This window comes from Schistocerca gregaria, chromosome 8, assembly GCF_023897955.1.
Source record: "Schistocerca gregaria isolate iqSchGreg1 chromosome 8, iqSchGreg1.2, whole genome shotgun sequence".
Lineage (NCBI taxonomy): Eukaryota > Metazoa > Arthropoda > Insecta > Orthoptera > Acrididae > Schistocerca > Schistocerca gregaria.
Window position 1 is genome coordinate 199,202,267 of NC_064927.1, and position 21,483 is coordinate 199,223,749.

The window sequence follows — 21,483 nt, forward strand, 5'->3', positions numbered from 1 at the left end:
CTGAAGTTTCGTTGCACTGTAACGAGGAACTAATGTGAATGCAGTTCAAGCTCAACGTACACTTCCTCGGTGCCTGTCGCCATCTTGCCTTAACAGCTCACTGCTGCGCTCTGGCGGCACAAATCTGAAGTGCGGCTGCAACAATAAAAAAAACTTTTTGAGTTGTGTATAAGTGTTCAACTGTGTGAGAATGTATCAGTTAACGTAGCTACAGGCAATTTACGAAATCTCTACAGTTATATGTAATACGAGTAATTTCTGAGGGTTTTTGTTCTTTCATTGCAACTACGTGAAAATACGTTTTATTCTCAGTAGACGCGTTTCGCTTTATTGAAGCAAAGCATCATCTTTGATTTGTAATTAAAGGTATTTACAATTCATTTGTTTTCTAGATCGAAAAACAGTTCGTTAGCAAATTGTTAGTTTTTACTCACGGTAATATCTGCTTGGTTTTTCGCTTTCATCAGGAAATGACGTCTGCTAGCACGGTTTTGGTTCTTTTCTCCGTTAGGCAATGATAATTATGGTTTAATTTAACGCTGCTTTGCAAAACTATGCTTTCTTGACATTTAATACAGGGCAATTTCGTTGTTCACTGTTTATTTACATACTTTTATGTGTATATCCTGTTTTGTAGTCTTGTCCACATTGCCACTAGTTTACCTTGATCAATATATGTTCTCGCTCTATAATTAGTTATATGTATGTTACTCCAGTTAATTATGTTACTGTTTATTCATATACTGTGTGAGAGAAATGGAGGATTAATGATGAAGTTTAAAATTGGTGTGATGGTGAGGTTGGGTGGGGGTGGTTGGGGGAGGGGCGGGGCGAGCTAAAGAAGGGGAAGAGAATCAAAGATGAGTGGATAGTAAGTGTGATGGAGAGTGAGTTGGAGGAAAAAAGTGAGGGACAACAAGTGAAATGAAATGGGGTTGAGAGACAGACGGTGAAGGATGGAAAAAGGCCCTTCTTTTTATGCGTTTTCTTCAATTACGTTATATAGTGTTTGCATTTCACTCTTCCGCAGGAGCTATTGAAATCAATTATTATTGACTTCTCCGTGTATAGTTCTCTTAGAAACGGAGGAGACGCCAGGTTTTGCAGATTATCATTTTCATATCTTTGTCTGTGGGATTCCTACTTAAGATGTCCTCCAAGTGTTTAACCTTGTATAATCTTGATTATTAGTATGATGCACGTGTGTGACGAGCATTATTACGAATAAAAATTTTCGCAGTCGGTAGGACTCGAACCTACGCTCCCAGAGGGAATCTGATTTCTAGTCAGACGCCTTAACCACTCGGCCACGACTGCTTGATGAAACGTGTGTGCTGAAACCAGTTATCAGCTGTCTACACAATGTATGCTCTCACTACAGGGAAGGAACGAGGAGGCCCTGTACAACGAGAAGGCTTTGGCGTTTTGTCTGCGTTGGTGGGGTGGTGTCTGGTGGGGGGAATGTCGGAGGGGGGAGGGAGAGAAGTGAGCGGCTCAGCTGAGTGGGGACCGTTGTGTGCTGTGGAGGGGAGCGAGGCCGCCGCGTTGCCTGCCGCTGGCTAGTGCCTGCGTGCAGTTGGCAAGCGTGCGCCCCACGCCGGTGTTAAATATTTTGACCGCTGCGGTGTCTGCGGCGGCGGCTGCACGCCGGCAGTCCGCCTTTGACGCTGAGCAGGCGAGGAGCCCGAGGCAACGTCACGTGGCGCGCACGTGCCTGCCGTCGCTCGCTTCCACTGCAGCCACCCGCGCCGGCCGCCAAGAAAAAAGCTAGTGGAGGAAGTACTCACTTCCGGCGGGGCCGGGAGCATCGCCGCTCTGCCTGCCTTCCCGACTCGCTCGCTTTCGCCAGTGCACTGTGAGCCTCCTGCTGTGCGCCAGGGGCGCCAACTCTGCCGCGACAGCGCTCGCTGTTCTCGCAAACCGTCGAAGCCGACGCTGTGGGAGGTGGAACATTCAAGTGTTCCAGGTACCTGTTGTGCGTCCTTCGTGCTTTCCGTTAAGGCTGTGTTCTCTGTGCTAGTGCTCCGCCGACAAAGACAAGTGCCCCGCGTCTTGGGTGCCGTCATCGTGTTACGCACGTGTGTGTGTCGCAGAATTTTGTGTCGTTCCACAATTTGGAGGCCATTAATATCATTAGTGCGGGAGACGACAAAGATTTTCAGCGTTGAACTACAGCGGATAGTTTTGTGCATCACTTCAGCATCATCATCAGTACGCAGTTAAAACAGTGAGTAAAGCATCGTTTTATTTTCTGTTAGTGAGTAAAGCAATTAATACTCGAAGTACAACTTGTCTCGTGATTTTCGAATTGTTTTAAGCAAGCACAGAGACTCTGAAGTGTTACAGTCAACATTAGTGTTTTAGCAGTTCTGCAGTTTCATCTTCAGGGTCAGTTGCTCGTTGTATTGAAACTACGACCACACGCATTACTGAATTAAACGTTTTCGGTGCACTTGTCGCATTAAAGTTCCATACATTGTTTTATGTAGAATTGTCACAGCAAGGACATCGGGAACACTTTACAGTGCAGCAACATCTTCGTTGTTCTACAGTACCGTTATGATTTTTTAGACTATTTTTCCACTAGCCAACTTTCGAGACACTGCAGGCTAACATCACATAAGTGCTATTTAAATGCACTTAATGTATTGTAACAAGTGCAGCTAGAGCAGTGCAGTGAAAATAATGAGATTTATATTGATCCTGGCGAGTTACGCATATAATTAGGAGACGGGGAACATATTTCGTTACTTACACCTCATGGAATCCGGAAGTCTTCAGTAGCCTATGGTATTTAAAGAGGATCCATTGTATATGAATGTGGAATATAGTTCTCTATCTTCCATGCTGGTATGTTCTCAAAACACACACACACACACAAGTAAAGATAAAAAATATTCAATTCACGCGCTACGTTAGGAGATGACAGTTCACCGCATCACGATCTTTGACACGTTCGCTTCAACTGTGAAAAAAATACACCAGTATGTGGCCTCTTTGTTTGCAGTTTGAATACGAGCCATTCACCATGTAAACCATACAGTCGGAATATGTAAGGAGTAACGATTCAGATGCACAAACAGAATGTTTGTCGGCAATGTATACTCCCATCAAAGTCACGTGACTTATTTGCCCCTTTCTCTCTCTCTCTCTCTCTCTCTCTCTCTCTTTTTTTTAAAGCTTTTCCTTTTTTGACGAACATAGATCTGATTTCGTAATACTAGCAGTTATTCACCATTCCTCCACTAACAAATGAATGTGTTAAAACTGAAACAATACTTTTGCTATAAAAGTTCCGACCTTAGCACAAAATGTGAGGAAAAGCGTTATACGTTAAGTCTAATGACATGCGCAGTATTCAATCCTGCTCTTAAAATTTAACCACAGTCGCAGGCTCAACGTTGACAGTGGATAAAATAAAAATCTGTCGTTCTCTGCTTCGTACGTGTGCAGCGCGATAGGCTTAAATGTTGTTAGATTGCTGCATCTGTCTGGAGAAACGTAATAATTTTGAATGTTCCTGTTAACATCTTCAGGCTCACATTTCTACCATATACTCAAGTGATCCTCGTGGATTCAGTGCTGTGAATTCCCCACAGTATATGCTTACAGAAATTTTAGTGTGCTCCAGGAATGCCGTATTTCAATGGTAACGTGCGATGTATACAGTGTGAACACAGGTGGCGCATGCGGCTTGGATAGTGACGTCACCGGTCATAACCGTAAATGTGCCAAGTATCACTCGCTTCCTTGATTTGGTGATGCTAACGGTAGACGTAATCGTTATCTATGTGATGCGAATATCCATTATACCTGTAGCTGCTAAGTACGAGGATCCAGGTATCTTTTTCTTAAATTGCGCGTGCAGCTGCTTGTAATGAAGTTGTGTTACATTATGACGCTGAAAGGTTACCATATCTTACATTTATTTTTCGTTACTTTTGCCACGATCAATTCTCAGTTTTATTGACTTTTATTTTAAGAAGTCTTCGAGCCCCCATGCGACCTGACCGCTACTGAATCTCGAGCCTCATAACACTGATGAGCCAAAACATTATAATCATCTGCTTAATAGCTTGTTTGTCCGTCTTTGGAACTAAATACATCACTGATTCAGCATATCAGTGATCCGACAGTTTGTTGGTAGGTTTGTAGAGGAATGTAGCGCTTGAAGTCCAAGTACAGATCATGTAATTCGCGCAAATAACAGGCCGCTGATTTGCGTACGTGGTGATGGCACCCGATAGCGACCCAGATGGGTTCCGTAGGATTTAGGTAAAACGAATTTAGTCGCCGTGACATCAACGTTAGTTCATTATAATTCTCTTCAGACCACTGTAGCACGGTTCTGACTCAGAGACACAGACGATGACAATGCCGAAAGATGACATCGCCGTCGGGCAAGACGTCAAGCATGAAGGGATACAGGTGGTTCGCAGCTGTCAGTGTGTCTTCGGTTATTACCGCAGGTCCGATGCAAGCACAGGAGGATGTATCCCATAGCACAATACAGCTCCTACTGGCCAACTCCCGTGGCACGTTGCACGTTTCGAGTCGCTGTTCGCTCCCATGACGGCGTTCGTGGAGACGACCATTCACCTACTGTAGCAAAAAATGTGAGCCGACGCGTATGCATTGATCGACTGTCGAATCCCGATGATCCTGCGCCCACTGCAATCGTAATTGACGATGTCATTGGGTAAACATGTGAACACGTGGGGGTGGTAGATTGCGGAGCTCCTTGTTCAACAATGTACGATGAACGGTGTGCTCGTAAACACTTGTGCGTGCACCAACATTGTGCTCTTTCGGCAGAAATGCCACAGATAATCATCTAGCCTACTTCACAGTGCAGACAAGCCTCCGAACCCTACGTTCTGTGTAGTGGACGTTCACCATTTAGCGCAGAAGGCTGCCCAAATCATAACCGAAATTACTGCTTATTCTTACCTGCTGCTCTGCTCTCAGATCTCGCCAATAATACTGAAATCCAGCCGGCTCATCTGAACTAAATTTCTTCTCATCACTGAAGATCACTTTATACTATTCTAAAGTCCATGACATATGTTCTTCAGCGAACTCCTAATCAGCTTTTTTAAGTTTCGGTGTTAGAACAGATTTCTGCAGTCGTTTCTCGAAAGCAAAATTTTTGTCAGTTGCTGGCAATTGTAAACGAGCAAGAAGCTGAGAATAATTACGGTTTGTAGTTCTTGATTTGCGGAAAAGAACCTCTTTGACGCCTCAGATAATTTTATACTTTGCCCATCTTTTCCGTTCTGTCCATTTCATACCCCCAATCTAACGAAATTATCAATCACTGGTACATGAAAGATTCAACTTCTTGGCGATTTGCCGATTAGTATCATATTTCCTTGTACGGACTGATTTTTGCTTTTTCATCATACGATAGCTGTTCTCCCTGTGGCATCGTCACAGTCGTGGTTAATCTACACTACGTAGACTGTCACTAATGGTGTCTGTTTCCTATTTGCCGTAAAGGCACATACGCAGACACTAACATCGCCCAGAGCCGACTGTCTTTATGCCAAAGACTGCGTTTTAATATGAAATAGGAAACGTGTTACCCTTCTTTGAACAGCCCGCATCTCGTGGTCGTGCGGTAGCGTTCTCGCTTCCCACGCCCGGGTTCGATTCCCGGCGGGGTCAGGGATTTTCTCTGCCTCGTGATGGCTGGGTGTTGTGTGATGTCCTTAGGTTCGTTAGGTTTAAGTAGTTCTAAGTACTAGGGGACTGATGACCATAGATGTTAAGTCCCATAGTGCTCAGAGCCATTTGAACCTTCTTTGAACTTCGTCGGTACTCTCCGTTAATCCTATCTGGTAAGCACCCTACAACATGGAGCAGTACTCCAAAATAGGATGGACAAGTGTTGTATAGGCGGTCTTTTTAGTAGATCTGTTGAATCTTCAAAGTGCTCTGCGAATAAAGCTGCCTCAGGTTCATTCTCACCACAATATTTTGTGGGTTTTTCCAGTTTGTTGTTCGTAATTGCGTTTCTTAGGCACTTCCTTGCTTTTACTTTTGCTTGATTTATCGTGTAACCAATGTTTAACTGATTCCTTTTGACACTCATGGAGATAACCTCACACTTTCGTTATTTAGGGTCAATTGCCAGTTTTTGTACCCTGTAGATATCTTATCTAAATCATTTTGCGATTCATTTTGATCTTCCTTAGACTTTACTAGTCATCTGCAAACAACATAAGACGGTTGCTCAGATTGTCTCCTAAATAGTTGATATAGATAACATGAACCATGAACCATGGACCTTGCTGTTGGTGGGGAGACTTGTGTGCCTCAGCGATACAGATGGCCGTACCGTAGGTGCAACCACAACGGAGGGGTATCTGTTGAGAGGCCAGACAAACGTGTGGTTCCTGAAGAAGGGCAGCAGCCTTTTCAGTAGTTACAGGGGGCAACAGTCTGGATGATTGACTGATCTGGCCTTGTAACACTAACCAAAACGGCCTTGCTGTGCTGGTACTGCGAACGGCTGAAAGCAAGGGGAAACTACGGCCATAATCTTTCCCGAGGGCATGCAGCTTTACTGTATGATTAAATGATGATGGCGTCCTCTTGGGTAAAATATTCCGGAGGTAAAATAGTCCCCCATTCGGATTTCCGTGCGGGGACTACTCAAGAGGACGTCGTTATCAGGAGAAAGAAAACTGGCGTTCTACGGATCGGAGCGTGGAATGTCAGATCCCTTAATCGGCCAGGTAGGTTAGAAAATTTAAAAAGGGAAATGGATAGGTTAAAGTTAGATATAATGGGAATTAGTGAAGTTCGGTGGCAGGAGGAACAAGACTCAAATAGGGTAATGCAGGAGTAGGTTTAATAATGAATAAAAAAATAGGAGTGCGCGTAAGCTACTACCAACAGCATAGTGCTGGTACTGCGAACGGCTGAAAGCAAGGGGAAACTACGGCCATAATCTTTCCCGAGGGCATGCAGCTTTACTGTATGATTAAATGATGATGGCGTCCTCTTGGGTAAAATATTCCGGAGGTAAAATAGTCCCCCATTCGGATTTCCGTGCGGGGACTACTCAAGAGGACGTCGTTATCAGGAGAAAGAAAACTGGCGTTCTACGGATCGGAGCGTGGAATGTCAGATCCCTTAATCGGCCAGGTAGGTTAGAAAATTTAAAAAGGGAAATGGATAGGTTAAAGTTAGATATAATGGGAATTAGTGAAGTTCGGTGGCAGGAGGAACAAGACTCAAATAGGGTAATGCAGGAGTAGGTTTAATAATGAATAAAAAAATAGGAGTGCGCGTAAGCTACTACCAACAGCATAGTGAACGCATTATTGTGGCCAAGATAGACACAAAGCCCACGCCTACTGCAGTAGTACAAGTTTATATGCCAACTAGCTGTGCAGATGATGAAGAAATTGAGGAAATGTAGGGTGAGATAAAAGAAATTATTCAGGTAGTGAAGGGAGACGAAAATTTAATAGTCATGGGTGACTGGAATTCGTCAGCAGGAAAAGGGAGAGAAGGAAACATAGGTGAATATGGATTGGGGGGAAGAAATGAAAGAGGAAGCCGTCTGGTAGAATTTTGCACAGAGCATAACTTAATCATAGCTAATACTTGGCTCAAGAATCATAAAAGAAGGTTGTATACATGGAAGAATCCCGGAGATACTAAAACGTATCAGATAGATTATATAATGGTAAGACAGAGATGTATTAATCAGGTTTTAAATTTAAGACATTTCCAGGGGCAAATGTGGACTCTGACCACAATCTATTGGTTATGAACTATAGATTAAAACTGAAGAAACTACAAAAAGGTGCTAATTTAAGAAGATGGGACCTGGATAAACTGAAAGAACCAAAGGTTGTAGAGAGTTTCAGGGAGAGCATAAGGGAACAATTGACAGGAATGGAGGAAAGAAATACAGTAGACGAAGAATGGGTAGCTCTGAGGGATGAAGTATTGAAGCAGCAGAAGATCAAGTAGGTAAAAAGACGAGGGCTAATAGAAATCCTTGGGTAACAGAAGAGATATTGAATTTAATTGATGAAAGGAGAAAATATAAAAATGCAGTAAATGAAGCAGGCAAAAAGGAATACGAACTTCTCAAAAATGAGATCGACAGGAAGTGCAAAATGGCTAAGCAGGGATAAGTAGAGGACAAATGTAAGGATGTAGAGGCTTATCTCACTAGGGGTAAGATAGATACTGCCTACAGGAAAATTAAAGAGACCTTTGGAGAGAAGAGAACCACGTGTATGAATATCAAGAGCTCAGATGGCAACCCAGTTCTAAGCAAAGAAGGGAAGGCAGAAAGGTGGAAGGAGTATATAGAATGTTTATACAAGGGCGATGTACTTGAGGACAATATTATGGAAATAGAAGAGGATGTAGATGAAGACGAAATGGGAGATACGATACTGCGTGAAGAGTTTGACAGAGCACTGAAAGACCTGAGTCGAAACAAGGCCCCAGGAGTGGACAACATTCCTTTAGAACTACTGACGGCATTGGGACAACCAGTCCTGACAAACTCTACCACCTGGTGAGCAAGATGTATGAGACAGGCGAAATACCCTCAGACTTCAGGAAGAACATAATAATTCCAGTCCCAAAGAAAACAGGTGTTGACAGCTGTGAAAATGGCCGAACTATCAGTTCAATAAGTCACAGCTGCAAAATACTAAGGCGAATTATTTACAGACGAATGGAAAAACTGGTAGAAGCGGACCTTGGGGAAGATCGGTTTGGATTCCGCAGAAATTTTGGAACACGTGAGGCAATACTAACTTTACGACTTATCTTACAAGAGAGATTAAGAAAAGGCAAACCTACGTTTCTAGCATTTGTAGACTTAGAGAAAGCTTTTGACAATGTTAATTGGAATACTCTTTTTCAAATTCTGAAGGTGGCAGAAGTGAAATACAGGGAGCGAAAGGCTATTTACAATTTGTACAGAAACCAGATGGCAGTCATAAGAGTCGAGGGGCATGAAAGGGAAGCAGTGGTTGGGAAGGGAGTGAGACAGGGTTGTAGCCTCTCCCCGATGTTATTCAATCTGTATATTGAGCAAACAGTAAAGGAAACAAAAGAAAAATTCGGGGTAGGTATTAAAATCCATGGAGAAGAAATAAAAACTTTGAGGTTCGCCGATGACATTGTAATTTTGTCAGAGACAGCAAAGGACTTGGAAGAGCAGTTGAACGGAATTGACAGTGTATTGAAAGGAGGATATAAGATGAACATCGACAAAAGCAAAACGAGGATAATGGAATGTAGTCGAATTAATTCGCGTCATGCTGAGGGAATTAAATTAGGAACTGTGACACTTAAAGTAGTAAAGGAGTTTTGCTATTTGGTTGGGGAGCAAAATAACTGATGATGGTCAAAGTAGAGAGGATATAAAATGTAGACTGGCAATGGCAAGGAAAGCGTTTCTGAAGAAGAGAAATTTGTTAACATCGAGTATAGATTTAAGTGTCAGGAAGTCGTTTCTGAAAGTATTTGTATGGAGTGTAGCGATGTATGGAAGTGAAACATGGATGATAAATAGTTTGACAAGAAGAGAATAAAAGCTTTCGAAATGTGGTGCTACAGAAGGATGCTGAAGATTATATGGGTAGATCACATAAATAATGAGGAGGTATTGAATAGAATTGGGGAGAAGAGGAGTTTGTGGCACAACTTGACAAAAAGAAGGGACCGGTTGGTAGGACATGTTTTGAGGGATCAAGGGATCACAAATGTAGCATTGGAGGGCAGCGTGGAGGGTAAAAATTGTAGAGGGAGACCAAGAGATGAATACACTAAGCAGAAGGATGTAGGTTGCAGTGTTGGGAGATGAAGAAGCTTGCACAGGATAGATTAGCATGAAGAGCTGCATCAAACCATTCTCAGGACTGAAGACCACAACAACAACAACAACAACAGATAAGGGACAGCAGAGGGCCTATAACACCACCTTGGGGAAAACCGAAAATCACTTCTGCGTTAATCGAAAACTTCCCTTCAGTTACTACGAACTGTAACCCCTCTAACAGGAAATCATGAATCCAGTCGCACAACTGAGATGATATTGCATAACCATGCAATTTGATTAGTAGTTGCTTGTGAGGTACGGTGTCAAAGGCCTTCTGTAAGTCCAGAAATAGGGAATCAGTTTGAAATCATTTGTCGATAGCACTCGACACTTGGTGTTAGTAATGAGCTATTTGTGTTTCACAAGAACGATGTTTTCTATATTCGTGTTGATTATTTGTCAGTAGACTGTTCAAACACAATATATGCTCGAAAATATCGACGATAATGATGTGGGCCTATAATTTTAGTTGATTACTCCTATTGCATTTCTTGAATATCGGTGTAACTTGTGCAACTTTCCAGTCGTTGGGTACGGATCTATCTCAAGCGAGCGGTTGTATATGATTAAGTACGGAGCTATTGCATCAGCATTCTCAGAATGGAATGTATTTGGTATACAACCTGGACCTGAAGACTGGCTTTTATTACATGATTCAAGCTACTTCACTACTGCGAGGACATTTACTTCTAAGTTACTATTGTTGGCAGCTGTTCTTGTCTCGAATTCTGGAATGTTTGATTAATCTTCTTTGGTGAAGGATTATCGGAAGGCTGGGTTTAGTAACTGTGCTTCAGCAGCACTGTTATCTATAGTATTTGCATTGGTATTACGCAGAGAAGGCATTTATTGTCTTGCCGCTAGCGTACTTTACATACGACCATAGTCTCTTTGGATTTTTTGCCTAAATCACTTACGGCGAATGCCAGTGCATGGTTATTTGGCAAGGGAATTGCCGAATCCAGTTCCATTTTTATTTGCGTCTCTGTGTCGCCTGTAATTGTGTCTCTAGAGAGAGGGCGTGAAACAATTTTTCCTCCATTCCTTACAAAAAATTCTTGGTTCTACACAACTAAATAGTAAAATAAAATGTTATGTGATAATGTATGCTTCAAGGATTCCAGATACGTTTCGAGCAACGTTGGGCTCTAAGTGAAAGCAAGGCCAGCGTTTTCTCACAAGCAGCTATTTGACAAGCACGTTTTATAAAGGAGTGATCACTCGCTGTTGATAGGAAGTGTTTTATTTTCTTGTACATATGTGTCTGTTCCCAGCAAACCACTGTGAAATACATTGTAGAGGGTGCTAAACACTGTATTTGTTATTAGGGCTCCTTCCTGTTCGATTCGCGTTATGAATTGCGATGAGAATGTGTGCTTAAAGACTCCTGTTTGCGTTGTAAATAGCCGTTCCGAATTGTAGGGAAGCGATGCTTTAAGTGACTGAAGTGTAGTGTGCGATCAAAAAGTTTCCATCTGAGAGCGTTGCTGCAGCGTATATGCAACGTAGCGCGACTACGGTACGGGTATATATACTGAAGAGCCAAAGAAACTGGTACACCTGCCTCATATCGCAGAGGCCCTCCGCGAGCTTGCAGAAGGATCGCAACACGACGTGGCATGCACTCCACTAGTGTCTGAAGTAGTGCTGGAGGGAATTTACACCATTAATCTTGCAGGGCTGTCCATAAATCCGTAAGAGAACGAGGGTGTGGAGATCTCTCTTGAACAGCATGTTGCAAGGCATCCTAGATATGCTCAATAATGTTCATGTCTGGGGAGGTTGGTGCCCAACGGAAGTGTTTCAACTCAGAAGAGTGTTCCTGGAGCCACTCTGTAGTAATTCTGTACGCTTGGGGCGTCGCATTGTCCTGCTGGAATTGCCCAAGTCCGTCCGAATGCATAGTGAACATGAGTGTATGCAGGTGATCAGACAGGATGCTTACGTACCTGTCACCTATCAGAGTCGCATCTAGACGTATCAGGGGTCTCATACCACTCCAACTGCACATGCCCCACACCGTTACACAGCCTCCACTAGCTTGAACAGTCCCCTGTAGAAATGCGGGGTCCGTACAAGTCCATTAGTTCTATACAGTTTAAAACGACGCTGGTCCGACCAGGCAGCATGTTTCCAGTCACCAACAGCCCAATGTCGCCGTTGGGCCCAAGCGAGACATAAAGCTGTGTGTCATGCAGTCATCAAGGGTACACGAGTGAGCCTTATGCTGCGAAAGCACATGTCGAAGATGTTTCGTTGAATCATTTGAACGCTGACACCTTTTGATGGCCCAGCATTGAAATCAGCAGCAAAATTGCGGAATGGTTGCACTTCTGTCACGTTGAAAGATTCTCTTCAGTCATCGTCGGTCCCGTTCTTGCATGATGTTTTTCCAGCCTCAGTGATGTCGGAGATTTGTCATTTTATCGGATTTCTGATATTAACGGTACACTCGTGAAATGGTCGTACCGGAAAATTCTCACTTCATCACGACCTGGGAAAATCTGTGTCCCATCGCTCGTGCGCCGACTATAACATCACGTTCAAGCCGCGTATAGTGGCCGAGCGGTTTGAGGCGCCCTGAACGGATTGCGCAGCCCCTCCCGCCGGAGGTTCGAGTCCTCCCTCAGGCATGGGTATGTGTGTTGTTCGTAGCTAAGTTAAATTAAAAAGTATTGTAAGTCTAGGGATCGATGACCTCAGCAGTTTGGTCCATTAGGAAATCGCGAGCGCGCGTGCGCGCGAGCACACACACACACACACACACACACACACACACACACACACACACACATTCAAACTCAATTAAACCTGCCATTGTAATAGGGGTAACCGATCTAACAACTGCGCCAGTCACTAGTTGAGTTACATAGGCATTGCCGACCACAGCACCGTATTCTACTTGTTTACATATCTCAGCATTTGAATGTGCATACCTACACCAGTTGCTTTGGCGCTTCGGTGTGTAAGCACTGACAGGTAGGCAAGTGATTAGTGCCTGCCTGTGCCAGCGGTAAATGCAGAAACATGAACTATAGCGACGTTATTGCCAAATGCATCCAAACAGGACCATCGTGCTGTTACGCATTTATTAATTGGAGACATAAAGTCTGTAAATGAGTCCGCAATGACTTTTGGCAGTTTATTTTCACAAGTCCATCTTGATCACACATATTTCTTACACTTTATTACCGGTTTCGGCATACTGCCATCCTCAGAACGGTTACAAAGATAAGTACTGTGTAAGCGAGAGGTTCAATAAGTTAACGCTAAATCTAACAAGTCTTGGTGATAAATGAAATATAAAATCATAAAATGTTTATAATCACGTACAGCAGCCCTACAGAAGATTCAAATATTCTGTAGCAAATCACTGTCAAGTTAAACATGTAAGTACGTGGTACGTGCTGGTAATACTCAGACTGCGTCAGGTATTTATACAAGAGAGTAATGCCAACAGGGGGCACTTTAGCTAGAGCGCATATTAAACCAGTGTCGCCAGTGTGATGATTAAATTGCAGCATGCACAGTCATTAGTTAAAAATATCTTAAAATTACTTACCATAGCACATCTTGGTTATCGAAGGACAACACCGGTAGACACTGTGGTTTATACCCCGTAAAAAGGTCGGAATAAAAATGGAATGCCAGATCTAAAAAACTGGCTCTGAGCACTATCGGACTTAACATCTATGGTCATCAGTCCCCTAGAACTTAGAACTACTTAAACCTAACTAACCTAAGGACATCACACAACACCCAGCCATCACGAGGCAGAGAAAATCCCTGACCCCGCCGGGAATCGAACCCGGGAACCCGGGCGTGGGAAGCGAGAACGCTACCGCACGACCAGGAGATGCGGGCGGAATGCCAGATCTCATTTTATTTCAGTGTGCTATTTGTTCGGTGGTGGGATAGATCGCAAAGGGTACAGAGAGAGTAAAAATGATATTTAATTTGCTGTTGAGACAGGATTCAAGCAAAACTCCACAATGAACCTGAATCTGCGCTTTGTTACCTGTTAATGTTCCTGTTATGATGAAACCACTCGCAGGGATCGCTGTGAGAGAGCGATAAGTTGGGCGATCGAGAACCGTGTTAAAATGCAGCGTACAAGAACAATAATCGGACTTCGTATATAAAATAACGTAGACTGCTGGTTCTGATAGAAAGGATGCAAATATGCGTGTTATAGCACCTGATGACGCATAATTGACGCGTCACAAAACTTTCGTTTCCGTGTGGAATTAAACTGCTGAGGCATAAAATAAATCTGTAGAGATAATTAGTGATGGTTAAGACACAATTCACAATTACCTTACTGGTATAAAAAACGGCGAACTTACGTTTAGAGAGACAGAACAAGTAGTGAGTAGCAAGAAGCACTCCAAGACAGCCTCCTTTGTTTTATACAACAGAACAACGTAGTCATTCCATCTATCCTTGCGCACTGAGTCCAACGATACACATATTTCTCAGCAAGCTACTTAATTCCACGACAAAATTTGTTATAACGTCCATCGGAGAATGAAGAATGTGTATGGCGCAGTACGTGTGTCGCAAACCACCGTTGTTGATCTACGGGGGATGCTGCTGCTGCATGATAACGCACGTCCCAATATCGCAAATATCATAAGGCAGAAGTTATGCCAACTCAAGTGGGCGACATTCTAAGACCTGCCATATAGTTCTGACTCTCCCCATGCAATTATCACGCCTTCGTACCCTTAAAAAAAAAAAGACATTGAAGGATCGACGTTTCTAGTCGGACGAGAATGAGCAGCAGGCAGTTACAGGCTTATGCAGCTGGACACGGTGTCATACTATGCAGGTATCTCCTTCTTGGTACGTAGGTGGGATGACTGCCTCGGTGCTTACGGTGCTTTTTCCTGGCTGGCCCATTATATATAAACAGACCCCTCGCTGCTTTTTGGAACTTTCTAAGTACGCTTAGCGTAGAATTGTTTGGCGTTCATCTCCAGGCATCGGCAAGTTCAGTTTCTTCAGCGTCTCCATGACGCTCTCGCACAGGTAAAACAAACCTGTGACCATTTGTGCAGCTCTTCTTTGTATACCTTCAATATCAAGCATGCATTTTTGCACAAAGTACTTGATCATGCACAGTTGTCTAGCATTTAGTTACGTATGTGACCATCTTTAGTCTTCACTGTGTTCGAAGTATCTTCAATATTGTGGACTGCCTTAGAGTTTAAATGTCGCTCTCCACCTCGCCACAATTCAGTTACGTAATGTTCTGAGAGACGTGACCTGAAAGTCAAATAGACCGTGGTTTGCTGCGTATTCAGCCGAAATAATTACACTTCTAGCTGCCGCAGTTCATAAAAACGACGGCGTAAATTTAACGCCCGTTTGGTCCGAGGAGAGCAAGGCACATTCGAGCTATTGATTTTTGCCCCTCCTACTTAGCTTTCTGTGACTCCGGGCTGAATATATATATATATATATATATATATATATATATATATATATATATATATATATATATATATATGATGAGGCCAATTTCTGTTGCCTATAGCATAGTGGCTGTATTTAGACCGCGACTGTTCGTTGAAATTTCTATATCTTTAATTCTAAAGACATCGTATGGCGGAGGGACTTGAGGTAGCAGAATCTCACTCCCCCCCTTCCCCATTTTTCTATTCTGTTCGCGGTTGGTGCACGCAGGGAAGACTGTCAGAACATTGCTATATACCCCCGATTTACTTCTGATTTTAATTATGTTGCTCTTGCATCTTCAGCCATTGCGAATTCTCTACGTAACATAGCAGCTCCACAACTGACTCAAACTTCAACCTTTATTTCTGTTGCCACTGTACCATACACTAATGTGACAAAAGTCACGTGACAGCGATATGCACATATGCAAATGCCGAACGTGGAATGATGCTTGGAGCTAGACACACTGGTCAGTCCATTTCCGAAATTGTTTGGGAATTCGATATCCCGAGATTCACAATGTCAAGAATCTGCCGAGAATACAAAATTTCAAGCAGTATGTCTCACCACATACAACGCAATGGCCGACAGCCTTCGCGTAACGCCTAAGAGCAGCGGCGTTGTCAGTGCTAACAGACAAGCAACAGTGTGTGAAATTTCCGCAGAAGTGAGACGTACGACGAACGTATCCGTTAGGACAGTGCGATGAAATATGGCGTTAATGAGCTGTGGCAGCAGACGACCGACCCGAGGGCCTTTGCTAACGACATCGCCTGCAGCACCTCTCCTAGGCTCGTGACCATGCAGTTTGGTTCCTAGACGACTGAAAACCCGTGACGTGTTCAGATGAGTCCCGATTTCAGTTGCTAAGAGCTGATGCTAGAGTTAGAGTGTGGCACAGACACCACGAAGCCATAGACTCAAGTTGTCAACAAGGCGCTCCGCCATTTGGTGGTGGCTCCATAATGGTGTGGGCTGTGTTTACGTGGGTGGTGGCTCCATAATGGTGTGGGCTGTGTTTACGTGGACTGGTCTGGGTGCAGTGGTCCATCTGAACCGATAATGGACTGGACATGTTTCTGTGTAGCTAATCCGAGACCATTTGTAGCCAGTCGTGGATTTCATGTTCCCAAACATGTCTCCGGGCCACAGTTCTTCGTGATTGGTTTGAAGAATGTTGTCGATATTTCGAACGAATAATTCGGTCACCCAGATCGCTCGACATGAACCCCATCGAACATTTATGGGCCATAATCGAGAGGGCAGCTTATGTAAAAAAAATCTTGGACCGGCAACAATTTCGCATTTATGGACGGCTATAAAGGCAGTATGGTTCAGTGTTCCTGCAGGGGACTTCCAACGACTTGTTCAGTCTATGCCACGTCCAGTTAAAAAAGGAGGTCCGACACATTAGTACGAGGTATCTCATGACTTTCTTCATCTCAGTGTATAGCGCATACATAAGAAAAGAAATCCACTACTGCACATCTACACTGTTGATGGTAAATGTTGGAAACAGTGTCTACCGTAAAATATGTAGGGGTAACTATCCAGAACGACCCTAAATGGAATGACTACATAAAGCAGATAGTAAGAAAAGGTTATACCAGACTCAGATTCATAGGAAAAATCTTAAGGAAATACGACTCATCCACTAAGGCAATGGCTTACAAGGCACTTGTTCGCCTGTATTGTTCATCAATGTGGGATCCATGTCACGTAAGACGGATAGGAGAGATACAGAAGAACCAACGAAAACCGGCGCGTTTCGTCATTGGATCGTTTAACTCGGCACGAGAGCGTTACGAAGATGCTCAGCAAACTCTATTGACAGACGTTTCAAGAGTGGCGTTGCGCATGACGGAGAGATTTGCTATTGAAATTTTTATTGAGAACTTTCCGGAGAGAGCCGGACAGTGTAGTACTTTCTCCCACATACATATTTCGAAATGATAACGACAAGAATATTAGAGAAGTTAGAGGTAATGCAAAGACTCACCGACAGTCATTCTTCCCACGTGTCAGTTAGCGTACCAGAAGTACCCTCCGTACATATCGTTAAGCGGCTTCGGAGAAATATTTGGATATAGAGAACTCGACTAAAAAAAGGTATCGGCTCATAGGACAGATCTTGAGCCATCAGTGGATCGTCAATTTGGTAATGGAATGTGGGGGTTAAAATTGTGGAGAGAGGCGAAGATTCGAATACAGTAAATCGGTAGAAATGTGTGTAGGTTGGAGCGGTTATGCGGAGAAGAAAAAGCCTTCGCAAGATAAAAGGCGTGTGAGAACAGTAACGAGACAGACAACACTGCGACTGATCTCGCAATGCTGTGTTGTTCTGCTTGTGTGGTCCGGTGTGTTCATCCCTTCCAGATGATCAGAGTTTCAAGTCCGTACAGCCATCACGTGATTTTTGACAGCACTATCAGTGAAGTTTTGTTTTTGTTGTGTGTTACGAAAATGGAGGAGCGAAATTTAGAGCAATGTTATATCATCAAGTTTTGTGTTAAATTTGGGGAATCCGCGAATATGACCCTTGAAAAGTTGAAACAGGACTATGGGGGACAATCCTTACGAAGAGAACAAGTTTTCCTCCGGCACAAGTCAATTCTGGAAGGCTAAGAACACGATGGAGATGAACCTCTCTCAGGGAGACCAACTTCAAACACCGACGAGAGCGTCAAACGTGTGCGTGCTCTTTTGAGATTGTTCCTGCAGGATAAACTGTCAACCAAGTGTTTCACAAATATGGCCTTGAAAGGAACCGAGTGAGATGGGACATTCCAGGCAAATGGATGCTGCCTCATGACAACGCTTCATATCACAGGGGCACTCCATTACGGAATGTGTGACCTAAAAAGGCATTACTGTTTTTCCTGTCTCCCTGTTTACCTGAGCTGAGTCCTTTTGACTTTTTTCTTTTCCCAAAATTGAAAAATGTCTTAAAAGGACGTCATTTTGGGACTCTGGAGAACATTCAAAAGAATGTGACCGACATGTTTAAGGCCCACCAATTGAAGCCTTTCAGCGCTGCTACCAAGACTGGCAACAACGGCTCCGTCGATGTATAGCTGCCGAAGGGAACAATACTATTGTTAGAAAAAAAAAATCTTTGGTAGATGAAAAGTCATTCTCATTGCGTTCCTCACACATCTCATACACAACTTTCGACAGCTGCATCAAACCAATCTTCGAATTGAAGACCACAACAGCAATAACAACAACAACAAAATCAAGATCATCTGTTCTCCTTCCCCTCACATTAATCCATCTTGATAACCGACCTATACCGACGATTGTCGCTCCAGAAGTGGCAGAGCGAGTGTTTCCTGAGCGCCCCCTTTGTGGGCGAACCACATTTCTTTAGCAATCCTGCGATAAATCTCAGCACAGCTTCACCCACCCCCACGTCTAGATTTATCTGGCCGTTCCACCCTAAATCGCTCCAGACAGATATTGCGAGCTCTTTGATGAGTGTGTCTCATTATATTACATTTATTTATGTGGAAGATCAGCTGGCAATCATGCGAGTAGCCATAGACAGTTAGAAACGTTAGTTAGTTTATTAGTTAATTTCATGTTCCATTGTTCACATGCACGGTAAACGTTATGACGTGGGACGTGTGAAACGAAACGTTGTGTAGTCAGTTGTTCACAGCTTAACTGATCGTGACCGGTAATGCTTCTATCGCGCGTTCTTAAGTCACAATGAACATTGCTTTCACTTCTAACGATTTCTGTCCGAAGTGTGAACAATCAATTTAGGCAAATCTGGACAGTAGAGTTGATCTATCGATGCCTTCTTCTGACCTGTGATCTGATTTGCACTAACATTTTAATTTGGATTCCTAATCGCTGTGCATATTCGTACCTTTCACTTGTCAGATCATTACCAGAAGCGAAAGACATTGAAAGTGATAAAAAAAAAAATCCTCCTCCCGACTGAGGATTCAACCCGGAATCTTTTGGTTTCTACGACAAAGGGTCAGGAAAATAGTTCATTAGAAGATCGAACGTTTTCGTTTTATTCGTCTAGTAAAAGGTAGAACAGGAAAATAGTTCATTAGAAGATCGAACGTCTTCGTTTTATTCGTCTAGTAAAAGGTAGAACAAAAGAAAATGTGATTAAAACTCTTCATTAGTATAGTAAATTGTTATTGTTGCGAACGCTGGGCTTCCGTCGATTCTATTTTGTTGCACGGATGGCGTGAAAAGTACGCATGGCAGTCATCGACAGTTACTTTCAGACCATTTGGCCACCAGAAAGTTCAGTGTTAGTGCGTCAGTGACGGAAACATCTGCTGTAAGTTTCTACTGCTATTGATCCACTACCCCGGAGTTCTTTCCTGTCTGTGATGACGTGGCCTCCTCATTCCTATCAACTGCGTCCTACCTGAACTACAGGTACGTGTAGTTGGTACTTTCGGTAGAACGCGGAACTTTGTGGAGCTCGTGTCTTCGACAAGTGAACCAAGGAAAGAAGAGTATCGCAGACAGATGTATTCAAATGTTCAGTCGGAATGGTATTACGTGTATTTATTCATTACACATGGTGTCTCAAAAGGTGCGCTACAGCTTCACTGTCACATGACTCGTCTGTGAAGTTTGACAGATGCACGAACTCATATTTTAATACTGGGTCTTTCATCAAGTTCTACATGCGCTCGCCTTGTGGCATGTACGGTATGTAGTCGACAAAGACGCTTTCCCAGTACTCAGTGAACTGTCGTACGAGCAGTTCTTTTGATGCCTTCCGGACAGACTTCGGAGGTGAACTATGGAAAAACTTGTCGAATTCTCTACCTGTCTTCGTCGCCTCTCCTTGCCCTGCTTTCATCATGTTTCAAATCCACACTCCCTGTTTCCGTGAAAGTACCGTTCAATTTTCTTGTGCATGGCCGAGATGGTGGTTATTTCCCATATCGCATTCTGAAATTTATCTGAACTCTCCCTCTGACTTAGTTTCAATATACAAAGCAACACACTATTCTTAAACTCATCTATGGTGCTCCTAGTCCCCTGCAACAACAAAGAAAGACTTTTTCAGCCGTGTCGCTCTTCTCAGTTGGAGAGCCAAAACATTTATTCATTGCCTTCCATAAAATAACATTTTGAAGTGGTGCATCAAACGTCACGTTTTTTTTCTGCAAGTTAATTAAAAGTCGAGTTGCGTGGCCCTGAAGTGGTAGTGAACATTTTGAGACACCCTGCTTATTCCGTTGCATTTCTAAAGTAAGTTCTTTAGGGCACAGTGGTAATAGGCTCGTTTCTTAGAGCTGAAAGAAAAAGATACATTTGCTTCATTAAACTATAGTATGCGGAAGAACTTGTCCCTCTTCTGACAGCGATGTATCGAAGGCCACTGAAGGAGCGAAGTGTTCGTAATGATTGGTAAAAATCTCAGGTCACTTAAGTTTTCAAGAACGATCGTTGAACCACGCGCATAGAGCAATAGGTCCATCTCCCTGGCGGCTGTCAGTCGTAGATATTGGAACGTGTTTAATGCTCGCGTATTACATTTCTAGAGCCAGAAAATCTTCTCTATAGGAACCAACATGGGTTCCAAAAACAACGACTCAGTGAAACCCATATCGCTCTGTTGTAGTGGCGGCTGCTGCAAAATTTTACTAGAATCCTACAATGCAATGGCCTATAGCTTTTGGACTTAAAAGGTAGTAATCTTAACTAAGTTGTATTAATTTTACATATATAAATTGAACTGTTTAAATATATTTAAATTTCATAATTAATTGTTTAATATTGCAAAGAATGAAATAAACTGTAAAAATGAAATTATGTCAGCATTGGGAGTCGAACCCGCGTCGGCAGATGCCAGTCCATGTGCTTAACTAGTAGACTACAAAGCTGATATGTGAACTACTGCTCGAAAACCCCTCTACGCTTAGACAACTTATGCACTATAAGCTTCTTTAGACGTCCTGTTCTGCCAACGCTCTCACTTCTGCGGACGAGAACTTCCACATCTTGGTGAATAAAAAATGTTGAGTATTTATCATAAATATACGTGCCTCATTGCCTGTTATCATTTGCAAAAATCTCGTTTCGATATCTTGAACAGTTCAAAAAATATGGCTATTGATATGACGATATGATTCCCGATGCGCAGGGACAGAAATGGGCGCATTGCGTGCGATCGT

The 21,483-nt window shown here is 43.1% G+C and overlaps 1 protein-coding gene and 1 non-coding gene across 9 annotated transcripts in view; one reads left to right on the top strand and one right to left on the bottom strand.

Annotated features, from left to right (window-relative positions):
• Positions 1–1,235: 1,235 nt before the first annotated feature.
• Trnas-aga (transfer RNA serine (anticodon AGA)) lies at positions 1,236–1,317 on the bottom strand. Its single transcript has one exon. It is a non-coding gene; the product is annotated as a tRNA-Ser (tRNA).
• A 292-nt stretch (positions 1,318–1,609) lies between these two features.
• The window catches only part of LOC126283943 (ankyrin repeat domain-containing protein 50-like), a 471,892-nt gene continuing 452,018 nt past the window's right edge, over positions 1,610–21,483 (top strand). For 4 of the 8 annotated variants that reach the window (XM_049982337.1, XM_049982338.1, XM_049982340.1 and 1 more), the window contains exon 1: positions 1,610–2,227. The gene's annotated coding sequence lies outside the window, so the exon portion shown is untranslated. The remainder of the gene's footprint in view (positions 2,228–21,483) is intronic. The other 4 variants (XM_049982342.1, XM_049982343.1, XM_049982344.1 and 1 more) reach the window with 2 other exon arrangements.